Genomic DNA, 18,414 nt, shown 5'->3' with positions numbered 1-18,414 from the left:
TAGTCCGCACTGCTACAGCATGAGCCCTTACTGGACGGAATAGAGCGCGGATGTGTCCTGCATGGAGACAGCGGGGTGCTTGGCAGAAAAGATAGATGCAGTACAATGTGCAGGAGAAATTCAAGCACTCACCGATGTTGTCTTCCAAATCTTTATTACATGGAGATCATAGCAGGGAGGGGATGGTGGATCAGTGCAGGTGCAGGCGCATCACCTGGGATAGCTATTTCGGGACTCCTCCCTTCCTCTAGCCAGGTCAGCTACGTCACACCCGGGGAGGTGTTTTATACACATAGTGGGTAGTGATATACATGTGAAAATAAAAAGTAATGCCAAATAACGTTACAAAAATACACTTAAGTCATTGCGTTCATTCAAACCTCCGGCTCCTGTGGCATCCAATCTGGAAATCCACAGTGATTCCCTTTGCAGTAGGAGTCGGTGGCGATCACCGCCATCCGCTGGTTGGTTAACCCTTTCCAGCCCGATGAAGCGGAGCACCCCTGCGTCCCCGGCATGAACAGATTTAACATTCTCGATAAGCCTAGGAACACCTTTGTTGGACCTTATCGAGTAGCAATGTTCCTTATACCGGGTCCACAGGGGTCGCTTCGTTTTGCCAACATAGAAACGCTTGCAAGTGCATACAATCGCATACACTACAAACGAAGTCTTGCAGGTAATGAGATCTTTGACTCTACAATGTGACAACTGGTGGCTGCATTGTAAGTTTAGCAAGATCTGAATCCTGTTGTAGCAGGTGCCAATATTTACATATTGCTTTTCTAATGACATTATTTTGGGGAGAATTCTGAAAAGCGAATGAGAAGGTGGATTGCTCTATCTGTTTTTCTTTTTTGTTTTCATAAATAAGCTGCTGCCTATTTAGTTGAGAGGCTCGTTGGAATGCTGTCTGAATTATGGGCTTAGGATATGCACGAACTACTAGTCTTTCTTCTAATTCTTGGGCTTGGGAGATGAATGAGGTATCAGTACTATTTAACCGTCGTAGTCTAACCATTTGGCCATAAAGTATGGCGTTGCGTACATGTATGGGATGAGAACTGGCATAATACAAAAGTGAATTACATGCCATGGTTAGACTACGACGGTTAAATAATACTGATACCTCATTCATCTCCCAAGCCCAAGAATTAGAAGAAAGACTAGTAGTTCGTGCATATCCTAAGCCCATAATTCAGACAGCATTCCAACGAGCCTCTCAACTAAATAGGCAGCAGCTTATTTATGAAAACAAAAAAGAAAAACAGATAGAGCAATCCACCTTCTCATTCGCTTTTCAGAATTCTCCCCAAAATAATGTCATTAGAAAAGCAATATGTAAATATTGGCACCTGCTACAACAGGATTCAGATCTTGCTAAACTTACAATGCAGCCACCAGTTGTCACGTTTCGCAGAAACGGCACAATAGGAGACTCGCTCAATAAAATTGATAGAAGCACCTCCCCCAGTACCTGGCTGGCCCAAGCACCTATTGTTGGCAATAAACGGTGCGGTCAGTGCAAATACTGCGCTAAAATGTTGAATTTGTCATACATCAATCTCGATGGTAACGAGTGTAGAGTCAAAGATCTCATTACCTGCAAGACTTTGTTTGTAGTGTATGCGATTGTATGCACTTGCAAGCGTTTCTATGTTGGCAAAACGAAGCGACCCCTGTGGACCTGGTATAAGGAACATTGCTACTCGATAAGGTCCAACAAAGGTGTTCCTAGGCTTATCGAGCATGTTAAATCTGTTCATGCCGGGGACGCAGGGGTGCTCCGCTTCAAGGGTTAACCAACCAGTGGATGGCGGTGATCGCCACCGACCCCTACTGCAAAGGGAATCACTGTGGATTTCCAGATTGGATGCCACAGGAGCCGGAGGTTTGAATGAACGCAATGACTTAAGTGTATTTTTGTAACGTTATTTGGCATTACTTTTTATTTTCACATGTATATCACTACCCACTATGTGTATAAAACACCTCCCCGGGTGTGACGTATCTGACCTGGCTAGAGGAAGGGAGGAGTCCCGAAATAGCTATCCCAGGTGATGCGCCTGCACTGATCCACCATCCCCTCCCTGCTATGATCTCCATGTAATAAAGATTTGGAAGACAACATCGGTGAGTGCTTGAATTTCTCCTGCACATTGTACTGCATCTATCTTTTCTGCCAAGCACCCCGCTGTCTCCATGCAGGACACATCCGCGCTCTATTCCGTCCAGTAAGGGCTCATGCTGTAGCAGTGCGGACTAGCTCTATCTATTCCCACATTACTCCATTACCTTCGTCTCTAGCCGAGCACGCTACTACCCCGTATGGACCCCAATGAAGCTATGGATGTGCACCCCGAAGAGACACTCACTGCAGGGAGGGAGGGTGCAGGTGCATTTTTTACGTCATGTAATGCCAAAGACGAAGTCCAAGTTATGAGTGTTAAGACTCTTGAATACCGCATCACATCCCTTGCGGAAAAAGAGGTGCGGTTATTCTGGACGATCAATTCGTTAAAAGCATATAAAGATTGCAGTCGGGTGCCCAGCGGACTAAGGAACTACAAAATTCCATCCCAGTTCCAAGATGATGGAGAGTTCACGACTGAATGGCAACAAGCCCATCTGATACATGCCCAAAACCTTATGTCCGTTGCTTACTCGCAACCAGAAGGAGTATGAATCAGTCACGATCGAGCTCTGTAAGACTAAACACGAATACCGTACGAGATTGTCATCAGACCAAGTGAATGCATTTATGAGCAAGTTGGATAAGAAACTGGTATCCACACAGCAGGAACTAAAAGAGAAAAAGCGGGATAAGTTTATGAGAGATAAGATGGACTTTGATCACGGCAAGATCTTTGACTGGCAGCTGAAGAGTCGGAGGTATAATAAAAGGCAAGTGAAAAAAAGTCCTAAGAAATACTCTGAGTACCTTACCACCGACTCAGACACAAGTCTTTCTGATGAACCACACGCTCAGGGGGCAGCATCTAACAGTAGCAGATCCGAGTATATGCGCACTGCCGGCCCTTTAGGCGTAAGACCAGAAGAGGAGGCTGGAAAGCACGCAAACAGAGGCAGAGGAGAAAGGAAAAGGAAGCAAGTCAGCTGGCGTTAACCCCCGGCGTCACCAATGTCATAAATATCTCTAATGTGACTTTACCTCCAGAGTGCATAAATCTCCTGGAAAAAGGACTAAATTATGGCCTGACCGAAGATTTCTCTCCTTCCACCTTCGACATTGATCTGTTTAAGGCTGTTCGTAAAATAAACCTAAAAAAAATTTTTTCCAATAAAAATCCCAGTGAGCATGAACCTGTCTCCATTGCATCTAGATGTGTTATCGGCCCTTTAGGTTTTCAAATACCCACCGAGTTTGGCCATCAGGAAGGTGAATGTGTAAGAGCCCTTGCCGACATCGATATTGTAACGCCCGGAGTAGTGGATCCACTGGACCGGCACCAGCGATGGCACAAACCTCACCAGGGAGCGGAGTCTAAGGGGCCGCTGGTTTTCACCAGAGCCCGCCGCAAGGCGGGATGGACTTGCTGCGGCAGGCGACCCCCAGGTCGCTACCCCTGGCTTGGTTGCTGGTGTCGGCAGGCGAGGCGTGGCAGGAGATGGCACAGGCAATAGTCTGCAGATGAGAGAGCACGTGACAGGCTGGACACGGGAACAGGTGGAGTGACAGGGGAACAGGAACCAGGAACGGGGACTTGGGACCAGGTAACGGACAGGACTCAGGAACAGGGACTTGGGACCAGGTAACGGACAGGACACAGGAACAACAGGGAGCTGGGCCAAACGCTATGGGAAGCATGTAGAGGCTCCAACCCAGGGGACAGGGCATGCTGGGATTTATAGGGGAGTGATTGGGTGCAACTACCAATTAGGAGCGCACTGCCCCTTTAAATCTGAGACAGCCGGCGCGCGCGCGCCCTAGGAGGCGGGGACGCGCGCGCCGGCCGGCACAGACCGCGACATGCACGGAGGAGAGGTGAGGCGCCCCAGGGGCCGAAGCAGCAGCAGCGCCGGGTCCCTACACAAGGACCCCGGCGGCTGCACGGGACAGGAGGCGGTCGCGGCGGCAACCCGAGACACGGGAAGCCGCCGCGGCCGTGACAGATATAGGGGACATAGAGTCACATTACCCCATTAATGATGTATTCACAGGCGGCAATAGGTCCACATTCTGCCCCCAGGTAACACCAGGTGGTCCTCTCGACCTGTTTCACAAACTTGTTACCCAGGAGGTCAAGTCACTGATTTACCCCCGTACAGTCAGCAACTTAACACCATCCGAGCGTAGAGCGCTCGCATGGCTCAAGAAGAGACCTGACTTGATAATCAAAAGAGCCGATAAAGGCGGAGCGACTGTAGTTATGTCCCGGAGCTATTATCTCCAAGAAGCCAGCCGCCAACTTAGCGATCACACTACCTATGTGAGACTTCCCAAGAACCCGATCCCGAAAATACAAGAACAAATTCGGAGTCTTTTGAACAGACATTGTCAGTCGGGAGCCCTGGACAAGAAAGTTGCTGAGAGGTTACTACCTACGGAGCCTAGGTCGCCCAGGTGGTATTTCCTCCCCAAGGTCCACAAATATTTGGAACAGCCACCTGGGCGCCCTATTGTTTCGGCAATAGGTTCAGCGACAGAGGCCCTTTCCCAATACCTAGATTGGATACTGAGACCTTTACTACCTGGGACTATTGGCTACATCAAGGACTCGGGGGATTTCATCAAAGCCCTAGATACTATCCAGTGGTCAGATGAATACATGCTGGCATCTATCGATGTTGAGAGCCTCTACACCCGCATCCCACATGATGCGGGTGTAGAGGCTATCAACTGGTTCATGCTACGTTGTGGCAAGACTGATGCTTATAGGAATTTTGTTTGTGAAGCTTTACGTTTCATCCTTACCAATAATGTGTTCTTATTTGAGGGAGATTGGTACGGGCAGGACATCGGCACCGCGATGGGTACGCCGGTCTCCTGCACCTATGCCAATCTTTTCCTTTCTAAATTGGAAAATGACACGGTTTTCACGGTCCGTAATCCTTACATACGACACATCGTCACTTACCTTAGGTTTGTGGACGATGTGTTTATTGTTTGGAACGGGACTGCAGACATGTTCGAAGAGTTTGTAAATTACCTTAACTGTGCCGACAATGTTAACATGTTGTTCACTTACAAAATAGGAGGTGGTTCATTAGAGTTCTTAGACGTACCGGTGAACATAACAGATGGTCCACTTGGGACATCAGTATATAGAAAACCCATGGCATGTAATTCACTTTTGCATTATGCCAGTTCTCATCCCATACATGTACGCAACGCCATACCTTATGGCCAAATGGTTAGACTACGACGGTTAAATAGTACTGATACCTCATTCATCTCCCAAGCCCAAGAATTAGAAGAAAGACTAATAGCCCGTGCATATCCTATGCAGCCACCAGTTGTCACGTTTCGCAGAAACGGCACAATAGGAGACGCGCTCAATAAAATTGATAGAAGCACCTCCCCCAGTACCTGGCTGGCCCAAGCACCTATTGTTGGCAATAAACGGTGCGGTCAGTGCAAATACTGCGCTAAAATGTTGAATTTGTCATACATCAATCTCGATGGTAACGAGTGTAGAGTCAAAGATCTCATTACCTGCAAGACTTCGTTTGTAGTGTATGCGATTGTATGCACTTGCAAGCGTTTCTATGTTGGCAAAACGAAGCGACCCCTGTGGACCCGGTATAAGGAACATTGCTACTCGATAAGGTCCAACAAAGGTGTTCCTAGGCTTATCGAGCATGTTAAATCTGTTCATGCCGGGGACGCAGGGGTGCTCCGCTTCATCGGGCTGGAAAGGGTTAACCAACCAGCGGATGGCGGTGATCGCCACCGACTCCTACTGCAAAGGGAATCACTGTGGATTTCCAGATTGGATGCCACAGGAGCCGGAGGTTTGAATGAACGCAATGACTTAAGTGTATTTTTGTAACGTTATTTGGCATTACTTTTTATTTTCACATGTATATCACTACCCACTATGTGTATAAAACATCTCCCCGGGTGTGACGTATCTGACCTGGCTAGAGGAAGGGAGGAGTCCCGAAATAGCTATCCCAGGTGATGCGCCTGCACTGATCCACCATCCCCTCCCTGCTATGATCTCCATGTAATAAAGATTTGGAAGACAACATCGGTGTGTGCTTGAATTTCTCCTGCACATTATAGTAGTTATATTCCTGTATATAGGAGCAGTATTATAGTAGTTATACGCACAAGCCAAAAAGACAGAAATGGCTGCACATCGCACCCATGGCTGACACGAAAGCTTATTTAGCTACATTTAAAACCAACATCAGAAGTTAGTATATAATTTGGCCAAACCATATTGCCTCATGTACCACGTGCAGGTCTTCTGATACACATGAGTCCCTAACCAAAAAACATCACTGTGTCGGTAAGCAACCACAATCCCTGCAAAACGTGCGCAAGCAGAGAAGGGGGGCCACGGAATGGCCCTGCAACCCCAATGTCACAGGACCAGATATATAGTTATAGTAGTTATACATTTTTACATAGTATACGGTATAATAGTAATACACATGTTAAATATAATGACTGTACATTCCTAAAGTGACTATAGAGCATTAATAGAATTTACAGATCTCATTAGGAGTCGTCCTTGGACGGTTGTCTCGGCTTTGCTTCCTGTTTTCGGTATTATCTGTAATCACCTTTCTTGTTTTGCAGATATTTTTATGTTTTGCTGTGGGAAAAGAATTTATCATCTTATAACCCGGTGGGTCAGACATTCTCCCAGATAAAGGTAAATGAACAAACATCCCGTGTATATAATATAGTATCTCCAGGTGTTTTACCACCCACCACCAGGGGGCAGAGTCTGCACTGGGGGCCAAGCCCTATAATACGGTAATAATGGGAGTCGTTGGCTCTGTGTCATCATCCGCTTCTGTGACAAACAATGTGACATAAGATGCCCGGAGTGTGCCAGTCTGTCATTAGTATGTGAATACAGGAAAAGTATGTGACCCCGGAGCCTCGTCTGTAAACAAGAGCAGCTGCAAATCAAAAGAGGATCATGACGCAGTTTACTTAAGGTATGATGTGGATTCCTTTTCCTCGAGGATGAAAACAAGCAAATTATCAGAGCTGAGATTGTCTGACTACCCATCCAGCTCTACACATCCTCTTCCTACTGCTGTTTAGATTGTCCTGCGCTGTTTCCTGCCCTTCGCCCCTGTTGTCCTTGGCACGAGACTCGACCCTAGTTTACTAAATCCTGGGGCTTCATGGATTTTATTTTTTTATTTTGGTTACTTCTTTGCATTTTCTGTCATCTCTTGTTTTTTTTCCCACGTTCTTTTCCTGTTATGAATGGAAGACTTCCTGATGTTAGTAAACAGTCGGCAAGCGTTGCTCAAATTGTCACAGTAAGTCAGCGATGCTCATCTACTGTATTATTCATATGATGTCAAAAGTCCCGATATTTATAGCTCCGTCAGACCGCGTCGCTCATCGCCAAAGCCAGCACCTTGGCGGCGAACAGCAACAAGCACTTGGGGGTTATTGCGTTTCCTAGACTATTCAGGATCCTAGATGGCAGTATAGACAGTGTCATTTGTGTCTCCACATAGGTCATACTGGCCTTGGTATTTCCCTGGTCATGTCGTCAGACTCGTAATTGAGTTGGATATTGACTGAAGGGGCCACTTAAAGGGGTACTCTGGCGTAAATCTTTTTCTTTCAAATCAACTGGTTTCAGAAAGTATTATGGATTTGTAATTTACTTCTATTTAAAAATCTCCACTCTTTCAGTACTTATCAGCTGCAGAAAGTTGTGTATTCTTTCCAGTCTGACACAGTGCTCTCTGCTGCCACCTCTGTCCGTGTCAGGAACTGTCCAGAGCAGCAGCAAATCTCCATAGAGAACCTCTCCTGCTCTGGACAGTTCCTGACATGGACAGAGGTGGCAGGAGAGAGCACTGTGTCAGACTGGAGAGAATACACCACTTCCTGCAGGACATACAGCAGCTAATACTGTAAGACTTCATATTTTTGGTTTGAGACTCGTAACCGAGGCTCTACTGACCTTTTTGCATATAGGTCATACAAGGGGATGAAAACCAAAATATAATAGTTAAAGGTAACCACTACACATAATATAAAATCAGATATAAAAAAAATGTTTAGGTCCATTTTATGCCCATATAATGAACAATTATTTCACAATCACAATCAGTATGCCTGCAGTGTCATCTGTTTCATCCCAGCTCTGCTGCACCCACACATTTTATTACTGTAGCAGCGTCATGTGACTTCTGACCAGTCGATATCTAGACTTTCAGATTTCAAACTGCAGTTTATCCCATTTTAAATATGTTATTGATCCCCTCAGCAGTGTCATGTAGGCAGCTAGGGTCAGTACCATCTAGAAAGTACCATCTAGTACCATGCTAGGAAGGACACTACGTCTCTTTGTAAATCTGGAGGTATTTCAGGGAGGAACTGTCTAGATAATCTCCAACTATTCAGGAAATGATCTCTTCATCCCGGGACAAGTAGGTAACTAGTGATGTGGGCAGGAAGTATGACGGAAGCCGCGGGCACCTCTCACCATTGTCTCTGAATTCCAGAGTCCATCACTTCTAGTTTCACTCGCTGCAGCTGACTTTACTGATACACGGAAACCGCTTTATGAAACCAACTTCAAATTTAAAAAAATATGTAAAAACCTTCAGATATTTTCCCCCCAATTTGGTAAATCCCCTCTGCTCTTTGATGTGCGCAAATGTGGGTCATGCCATCGGTAAGGGCTTCAGATGGAGTTGCCCAGTATGTTCTAAATGTGTTGGGGCTTGAGCCTTAGTTTAGGGTCCCAGTCTCAGGTTTGGGGTGGTTGATTGGGCTCCATTGGTTTGGGGTCCTCGTTGCGTTCAGTTTTTATTTGGACTTGGTTATCTTGAATTACCCATTGACAGGCTAGCGCTATAGGGATTTGATCAGTGAGACTAATCGTCTACAAATCTTTCAATGGTTTCCAAGTTTCAGGCGCTGGATGTGTTTCTCCTTGAGAAGACCACCAGTGAACATAGTGATTCCTACAGGCCAGGCAATGCTCCTTGGGAAAAGGTATGCAAATTAGCTCTCTACCAGAAGGAGGAAATCTCTCTAGTGCCACCTACTGGAGGTAGCTACCATGGAGGAGAGAGAAGTCCCCCAGAACATGGGGACTATGATCAGTGTCCTACTCCCAGATGCCCAGTAGGTTAATCATTCAGTCCCTATTGTTCAGTGGTTTCCACATTGAGCACTAGTTTAGTGTCCCAATCCATGGAGACTAGAGATGAGTGTGACTCGATGATGCTCGAATTGGATCGCTTGGCATTTGAAGACCAGCGGCTAAAGAAGTTGGATGCAGCCCTAGGGAGTGCTGGGAAACAAGGATACAGCCATAGGCCATAAGTTGTATCCAGGACTCTCTAGGGCTGCATCCACCTTCTTCAGCCACCGGTAATCAAATGCTGACTAATCCGTCTCAAACATGCTTGAGTTTTACGCATCTCTAATAGGGACCAGAGGTTTGATCTTGTATTCCCACTGCCATTGGCTTGGTGGGCAGATCCCTGGTGTCCTTGTGTTTAAGTATTTTAGTCTGTTCTGTAGAGTTCTGCAATTATAGTTAGAAGCACAAAAATACTGTGTCATTGGGGTGCCAATCCATCGCACCGCAAGGCAGCTACCATAGCTAACCTCCACGCTGGCCTTTATCATGGGATTAAACCTAAATTGACACCTTCACTATGAAGCAGTGTTATTCAGCCATTTTTAGCTTGTTTTGCCCCCTAGCCTTAGTTTTCTGTTCTTCTACATCGCACAACATCTTTTCGCACGTCAACAAACCATTCGGCCAACAATGGGCCCTGAGAAGACCCGAGCGTAAACACCGTCCAGTTCACCATCAAGTTCTGTTCCTTTGATTAATGTGGAAAACACTTTGTAATTTGCGGAAATAACTCAATGAGAAGCCGAGAAAACCCTGAAGCTCCGAGATGAAACAACGTTCCCCCAGTTAGAGGCCAGGGGGGCGCGCGTTCCGTGCTGGGATGTTTTTGCTAAGTCGTAAACTCCAAACACCTGAATCTAAATTTCTGGCTCTGGGGAGAGGAAATAACGTGACTTCATGTACTGACAAGACTACAAAGCCGCAGGACGCCGCTCCAGATTACGATCTTCCCTTCACATGCACCTGCTAAGGACACCGCGTCCGGAATAAACAGGAGGTAAGAGTCCATAATACTGCCGGATGACCTGAGAAGACTGAACAGGCCCTGAGGTTGAGGCTATTCGAAGAGACCAGAGACTGGTATTATGAATCCCGCTGCCATTAGGGGATCACCCTACCATTTGTATCAGATCCCGCTCCAATTCGGTATGTACAATGGTTAGGTAGGTGGTCGGTGTCACGGTAAGATCCACATGATGCCAGGATACAAGGTCTATAGCAGAACATTGCCCATCACACTGCCCCCGCCATCTTGTCTTCTCCCCATAGTTCATCCTGGTGCCATCTCCTCCCTAGGTAAGTGACGCACAAGCACCTGGCCGTCATCATGATGTAACGTGATCCATCAAACCAGACATCTTCTTCCATTGCTCCATGCTCCAGTTCTAATGATCCCTGTAGACACTTTTAAGGGGGGGGGGGGGGGGGGGGGGGGGGTTGAACAGCGGATACATGACCAGACTGTAGAGCCCCATACATGTCTTGTGTGAACTGACTCCTGTGGCATAGCTATGGGGGGGGGGTCACAAAAGTCATAATTGTGACCGGGCCCGCACACCAGGGGGGCCATTAGCCCCCCATATCACCTGCTGTCGTTCTGCAGTTCTCCCAAATCTGCTGTGAAAATGACAGCCTACTACTACTCTACTCTTCTATTCAGTTTTACCAGCACAGTACATTTGATGGACAGTGTTATAGATAATTTGGGCATAGTTGCATAGCACATTAACCCCTAGACGACCCATGCTGTACCCAAACGCCATGCTTTTACTAGGGAACTATGAAGTAAGCCCAGGAGCTGAGCTCGCTTCATAATGGGTGAGGACCAGCTTCACCGTTAATGACCGCAGATCGCAGCCCTGATTGTTTTCCGTGATAGTCAGAGGAGTTTTACTAACCTCTGTGCAGACTGATCAGCGATCTTCTCATAGAACCTTCCTTAGGCGGACTCTATGAGAAGAGCGCTAGTAATACTGATCATTGGCGTAGCATTGAACAGTATATACAATCCAGTGATTGCAGATAATAGGAAAAAATTTTAAAAATAAAACTTTTTAAAAATATGACAAAGCCCCTCCCCCAATAAAAGATAAAATCACCCCCTCTACCATTATACAAATAAAACATGTAAAAATAATACATATATATTGTAGCGTGCATAATTGTACGATTTTTTAGAAAATTACAATATACAATACAATACAAAAAAAAACGTCAACAAAAAAAGCGTCAGGATTGCTGATTTTTGTTATATTATATAGTAGAAAAAAATTAATGAAGAGCGATCAATACATCCAATCTACACAACAAGTATAATGCTAATAAAAAGTAGAGCGCATGGTGCAAAAAAATTACATCCCCTAAGTGAAAAAATTATAAGGGTCATTTTTATCATAATTACTTAAAGTTTCCTTTAAAAAATAGTAAAATGTTAAAAAAAAGCTACGAAAAGATAAATATCTATGTATTCGGAATGACGTATAAAATAAAGATATCACGTCAGTTTTACCGTAAAGTGCATTACATAGACGTGGAAACCCCCCCAAATTGCATTTCTTTCCCAATTTCAGGCGCCATTATAAAGTTCCCTCGTTCCTGAAATAAACAAGCCCTTACATGGCCGAAAATGGAAAAAATGAAAATTTGCACCTGGTGAATTAGGTGATTTGGGGCTGGGGGGTCATGAAGGGGTTAAGTGGCATCATTCATTAGGACACGGCGGCACATTAGTATCACAATTCAGTAAGGTGGTCAGTGGTACAATGAGTTTCTTCGGTATGCTATCTCCACCTGTTTTATCCCCGCCATGTCCAGCTAAAATTCTGCACGGAGGCCCATGAGCCTCAACGCCCATCTGACTCCTTTCTATCATATGAAGCAGGAAGTTTTTCAGCAATTTGCTCTACATCAGCTCTTCTGTGGGATCGGACCAGACGTGAGCCCTCCTGACCCTGTCCCCAATCTCTAGTCACTTCTGGTTGGCACTGACCACTACATACCAGGGACACCCCACAAGACTGGCTGATCCGGGGATGTGCTGGCCTGCATTTCGGACACCTCCGATGGCCGAACCATAGGATTGGGGATTAAGATGGTTGAATACAGAAGAGGCATAGATGGGGCCACAACCTGGGGTGTTTCATCCACTTTGGGTGGTGAATACCTGTAGATTTTTTCCTTCTCCAGAGGAGCAAACAAGGGGTCAAGCACCGGGGGGCGTCAATGGCCGTTTCCAGCCCTGAGATGTTTTTTTTCCTCTGACTCTTTGGATATTTATAGGTGGTGCACCGAGGCCACGATTTGTCTGGGAAGGATGAGATATTTTTATATTGTATTATTTCGGGTCAATGATCCAGGATGTGGAAGACATCTGAACATCCAGGCGACGGGGAATGAGGACACCGCGTTCTGCCGGGGTAACCGTCTATTTCTTTCTGTCTGTTCTCTACCTGACCACCGGCCCAGTCCATAGCTATCATCATATAATCCAGAATGTGTACATCATTTATCAGCTCCTATTATGGTGACATTTAAAATTCTATACAGCAAGTTTCCCTATGTGAAACTCAGTTGGGTATGTGGTTACTCCATCTAATAGATGTGAAAGAGGCGGTGAGGAAACATGGCCACTGTGTGGGATCAGGAAGCATGGCCGCTGTATGGGGTTAGGAAACATGGCCGCTGTGTGGGGTCAGGAAACATGCCCGCTGTGTGGGGTTAGGAAACATGGCCGCTGTGTGGGGTTAGGAAACATGGCCGCTGTGTGGGGTCAGGAAACATGGCCGCTGTGTGGGATTAGGAAACATGGCCGCTGTGTGGGGTTAGGAAACATGGCCGCTGTGTTGGGTTAGGAAACATGGCCGCTGTGTGGGGTTAGGAAACATGGCCGCTGTGTGGGGTTAGGAAACATGGCCCCTGTGTGGGGTTAGGAAACATGGCCGCTGTGTGGGGTTAGGAAACATGGCCACTTTGTGGGGTTAGGAAACATGGCCGCTGTGTGGGGTCAGGAAACATGGCCGCTGTGTGGGATTAGGAAACATGGCCGCTGTGTGGGGTTAGGAAACATGGCCGCTGTGTTGGGTTAGGAAACATGGCCGCTGTGTGGGGTTAGGAAACATGGCCGCTGTGTGGGGTTAGGAAACATGGCTGCTGTGTGGGGTTAGGAAACATGGCTGCTGTGTGGGGTCAGGAAGCATGGCCACTTTGTGGGGTCAGGAAACATGGCCGCTGTGTGGGGTCAGGAAACATGGCCGCTGTGTGGGGTCAGGAAACATGGCCGCTGTGTGGGGTCAGGAAACATGGCCGCTGTGTGGGGTTAGGAAACATGGCCGCTGTGTGGGGTTAGGAAACATGGCTGCTGTGTGGGGTCAGGAAACATGGCCGCTGTGTGGGGTCAGGAAACATGGCCGCTGTGTGGGGTCAGGAAACATGGCGCTCTGTGGGGTCAGGAAACATGGCCGCTGTGTGGGGTCAGGAAACATGGCCGCTGTGTGGGGTCAGGAAACATGGCCGCTGTGTGGGGTCAGGAAACATGGCCGCTGTGTGGGGTCAGGAAACATGGCCGCTGTGTGGGGTCAGGAAGCATGGCCGCTGTGTGGGGTCATGTGGCAGGAGTTCCGCCAGGGCTAAGGGGGGGTCAGAGTAATATCCTCTGACTTCATGATGTCACATGGATCCTCTGCTTAGTGATGTCATGTGACCTCTTCGTCCAATGGTTGCATCAGGTTATGTGAACACAGACTCAGTGTCACTTAGATGAATTGGGACAGGAGGAGGATTGTGGAGTTGCGGCCATGTATTCCTGCGCCTCCCTGTTCTCCTTCCTCCCAGTCCTGTTGTTCCCCGCTGTCCTCTGTGTCAGGTTGCTATGGTGACGTCAGGTACGGCCTAGTAAATGGGGCCCATTCCTTTCTAGGCCCCGCTGCTGCTAGGACTCAGGTACTTGTGCTCTCCACAGTAGGTATACATGGTCACCCTGTCAGAACGCCCGCTGATGTGTATGAGCAAAGGAGGACAAGTCTGTGGCCACATTCAGGCCAGTGGAGTCAATGGGGCCTGTGCCTTAAAGGGGTACTCCAGGGGAGAAAAATAGTTTTTTTTTTTTTTTTTAAATCAACTGGTTGCAGCTTTATAAATTACTTGTATTAAGAACTCTTCCGTCTTCTAGTACTTATCAGCTGCCGTATGTCCTGCAGTAAGTGGTGTATTCTCTGTCCATGTCAGGAACTGTCCAGAGCAGGAGAGGTTTTCAGGTTCAATGTTTTTATTACTTTTTTAAGAACAAATTACAAAAGAGAAAGTCTATACACACTGACTTTAGTGACAACAGTAACGTTAATGTTTGTACAACAAGCTAACATTCGGTATATTTTCTATGGGGATTTGCTGTTGCTCTGGACAGTTCCTGACATGGACAGAGGTGGCAGCAGAGAGCACTGTGTCAGACTGGAGAGCATACACCACTTCCTGCAGGACATACAGCAGCTGATAAGTACTGGAAGACTGGAGTATTTTTAAAAATTACAAATCTGTATAACTTTCTGACTCCAGTTGATCTGAAGACAATAGAAGAAGAGCTGGGGTACAGGATTGGTGGAGGTGTCCCCCCTGGGGCCCATAGTTCCCACCATCACGGTTCCTGCCCTTGGCATGCTGAATTGTCTTGGTCCTGGATGAATATTTCCTTCTCCGGATATTCCGGGCCGTGTCGGACGCAGTCTAATCTGGGGGGCTTCTATATTTACTGACATTCCTGAGCGGGGGACACACTTTTCCTGACACTTCCAGGAGCGGCAGCGGATGAGCAGCTGCCAAAGCTTTCATGGGAGGAAATGCAGAGAGCAGAGCCGGGCCGCAGCAGCAGCAGCAGGTGTCTGTGCGCAGCGAGCGCTGAGAACGCCGTACGGGACAAGGACACCGCTCTATATATAGGAGCGGAAACCCATCATAAGTCACCGGGAACTGCCAGAGATATAAGCCCCAGGGAGGGTGTACCGCTCAGCTGTGTATCTAAGCCTCTCATGTGTGACACTGTCTCCTGAGCTGATGTATCTAAGCCTATTGTGTGTGATACTATCTACTAAGAGTGTACACATCTAAGTCTGTCACGTGTGATACTGTCTGATGAGCTGTTGTATCTAATCCTATCATGTGTGATACTGTCTGATGAGCTGTTGTATCTAATCCTATCATGTGTGATACTGTCTGATGAGCTGTTGTATCTAATCCTATCATGTGTGATACAGTCTCATGAGCTGTTGTATCTAATCCTATCATGTGTGATACTGTCTCCTGAGCTGTGTATCTAAGCCTATTGTGTTTGATACAGTCTCATGAGCTGTTGTATCTAATCCTATCATGTGTCATACTGTCTGTTGAGGTGTTGTATATAATCTGTGATACTGTCTATTGAGGTGTTGTATCTAATCTTATCATTTGTGGTATTATTTGCAGGGTGGCTGTATCTAAGATGACAATTTATGATACCTTCTGAGAATCTTGTGTATCTAAGCCGGTTCTATGATAAGGTTTGTAAGTGTATATAATCCTAGCCCATGTAGTATAGTCGGTTGATCTGGTGTATCTAAGCCTACTGTCTGTGTATCTAACCTTATCATGTGTGACTGTATTGTAAGTTTACGTATCTAAGCCTACCATGTATCCTACAGTCTTCTGAGCTATGTATCTAATCATGTGTGATATAGCTCACAGAGACTGAGATTTATCAAACATGGTGTAAAGTGAGACTGGCTCAGTTGCCCCTAGCAACCAATCAGATTCCACCTTTCATTCCTCACAGACTCTTAGGAAAATGAAAGGTGGAATCTGATTGGTTGCTAGGGGCAACTGAGACAGTTTCACTTTACACCATGTTTGATAAATCTCCTCCTCTGTATCTAATGCTATCAGCCCTCTGGCATCTTGTGGGGCCCCTAGTGATCACATGACTAGTCCAATATGATGCCTCATCCTCTGATGACTCTGAGTTCTGGCCCCGCCCCCTGAGTGATGTCATCACCTCTGTATCACCATCTCCCTGCTGTGAGAGAAGAGATGTGATTCCAGCATGCTGCCACAGGCAGAGGAGCAGGCAGGGAATGAATACAGCAGGAGCTGCAGAATGGGAGAGGATCTCTGCAGATTCTCAGGACTCTATGTGTGGGGGGAGCGGGCGTCATGTAAACCACCCCAAAAATAGATAAACAAACCTGAACGCAGGTCGGGGCTGTTGTTGCACATTACCAAGATATTTGTAAAAGGCTTAAAGCCAGGCATGGAGAGGAGGAGGAGGGGAAGACGTCTTCTCATCTTTAATGATGAATTCCCAGGAAGACGGGAGAAACATAATATCAGCATATTCCAAATTCCACATCAGGGTGAGATAATAGCGGGCGTGCTTAACACACCAGAGCCGAGCATTCCCAACATCCACAGCGCTCTGGGACCTAGAGCACCCAGATCCTAAAACCTACAGGATCAGTAATGTAATGTATGTACACAGTGACCCCACCAGCAGAATAGTGAGTGCAGCTCTGGGGTATAATAAAGGATGTTACTCAGGATCAGTAATGTAATGTATGTACACAGTGACCCCACCAGCAGAATAGTGAGTGCAGCTCTGGGGTATAATAAAGGATGTAACTCAGGATCAGTACAGGATAAGTAATGTATGTACACAGTGACCCCACCAGCAGAATAGTGAGTGCAGCTCTGGAGTATAATACAGGATGTAACTCAGGATCAGTAATGTAATGTATGTACACAGTGACCCCACCAGCAGAATAGTGAGTGCAGCTCTGGAGTATAATACAGGATGTAACTCAGGATCAGTAATGTAATGTATGTACACAGTGACCCCACCAGCAGAATAGTGAGTGCAGCTCTGGAGTATAATACAGGATGTAACTCAGGATCAGTAATGTAATGTATGTACACAGTGACCCCACCAGCAGAATAGTGAGTGCAGCTCTGGTTAGTCTTTCATTCTCACACGTTGTTTCCCAGAGCAGATGTCGCTGCTGATGTCAGGATGTTTCCTGTTTTTGGAATATTTCTATTTTAATATTTTTGTTGTTTTGTTATTTCATGTTTCTTCACAAACTCACAGAGCACGGCAGCCAGTAGCGGAGCGCGGTCGGCTCTCCCTGCCTGCTGTTGGTGACTCTGTGGGAAATAAAAGATATAGGAACTTATTGTCAGTTACACAGAACTATAATTTACAAAAAATAAAGGAGCCTATTAGTTATGGTAGTGGAATCGTCCGAAATGTTAAAATTTAACTTTATTAATCCTGCATGGTGAATGGTATGAACAAAATGAGGAAAAAACATTAAAATTGATTAACTTTTTTGATTATGGGTTCATGAAAACTCACTGGGAGAATGAAGTGCCATAGACTTCAATGGTAATCAGTATGTGGGAATAGAGCGCCATAGACTTCAATGGTAATCAGTATGTGGGAATGGAGCGCCATAGACTTCAATGGTAATCAGTATGTGGGAATGGAGCGCCATAGACTTCAATGGTAATCAGTATGTGGGAATGGAGCGCCATAGACTTCAATGGTAATCAGTATGTGGGAAGAGGGCCTATAGAGATATATATATATATCAGAAACAAATGATTAAAAAGCAATAAAAAAAAAGTTCCATCTACACCAATGTGGGACTAATAGCTACAGCGACCCGCCCGCCTGGCAGGGGAATAATAAAGCGGATAGAGAGGAGGCACCACAGGGATTATATTTATCTGTAAAAAAAAAAAAAGTTTATAGTTTAAAAATCGTGAAATATTAGGAAGCTGTAAACACGGGAACGGTTTTATTGGGACGGAACGGCCAAGTCTTACTGTAAGGTACGTAAGAACGGCCCCATCAACATCCACACAACTCGGCTTTCTTCCACTCTCACCCTATAAATAATATTAATATTATATTAAATATAATATACGGTTCAGGGAAGAAACAGAGTGCTGCACCTCACACCTATGGCTGATACTAGTGCCGCTAGGCTAAATAAAAAACACATCAGAATTTTGTGTATGAATTGATCAAGCCACACTGCCCCATGTACCTCGTGCCGGTATCTGA

The 18,414-nt window shown here is 46.1% G+C and overlaps 1 protein-coding gene across 7 annotated transcripts in view; it reads left to right on the top strand.

Moving 5' to 3' along the window:
- Nucleotides 1–18,414, top strand: part of KCNE3 (potassium voltage-gated channel subfamily E regulatory subunit 3) — a 51,700-nt gene that overhangs the window by 13,141 nt on the left and 20,145 nt on the right. Inside the window, exons 3-6 of one of the 7 annotated variants that reach the window (XM_069969482.1) lie at nt 6,773–6,821; nt 6,914–7,140; nt 7,425–7,473; nt 15,780–15,853. The gene's annotated coding sequence lies outside the window, so the exon portion shown is untranslated. Of the gene's footprint in view, nt 1–6,772; nt 6,849–6,891; nt 7,141–7,424; nt 7,474–14,082; nt 14,283–15,779; nt 15,854–18,414 lie in introns of those variants that run through there. The other 6 variants (XM_069969481.1, XM_069969480.1, XM_069969484.1 and 3 more) reach the window with 6 other exon arrangements.

Source organism: Dendropsophus ebraccatus, chromosome 5 (assembly GCF_027789765.1).
Source record: "Dendropsophus ebraccatus isolate aDenEbr1 chromosome 5, aDenEbr1.pat, whole genome shotgun sequence".
Classification (NCBI taxonomy): Eukaryota; Metazoa; Chordata; class Amphibia; order Anura; family Hylidae; genus Dendropsophus; species Dendropsophus ebraccatus.
The sequence above is the reverse complement of the archived record's forward strand: the minus strand, read 5'-3'. Positions and strand labels throughout refer to the sequence as shown.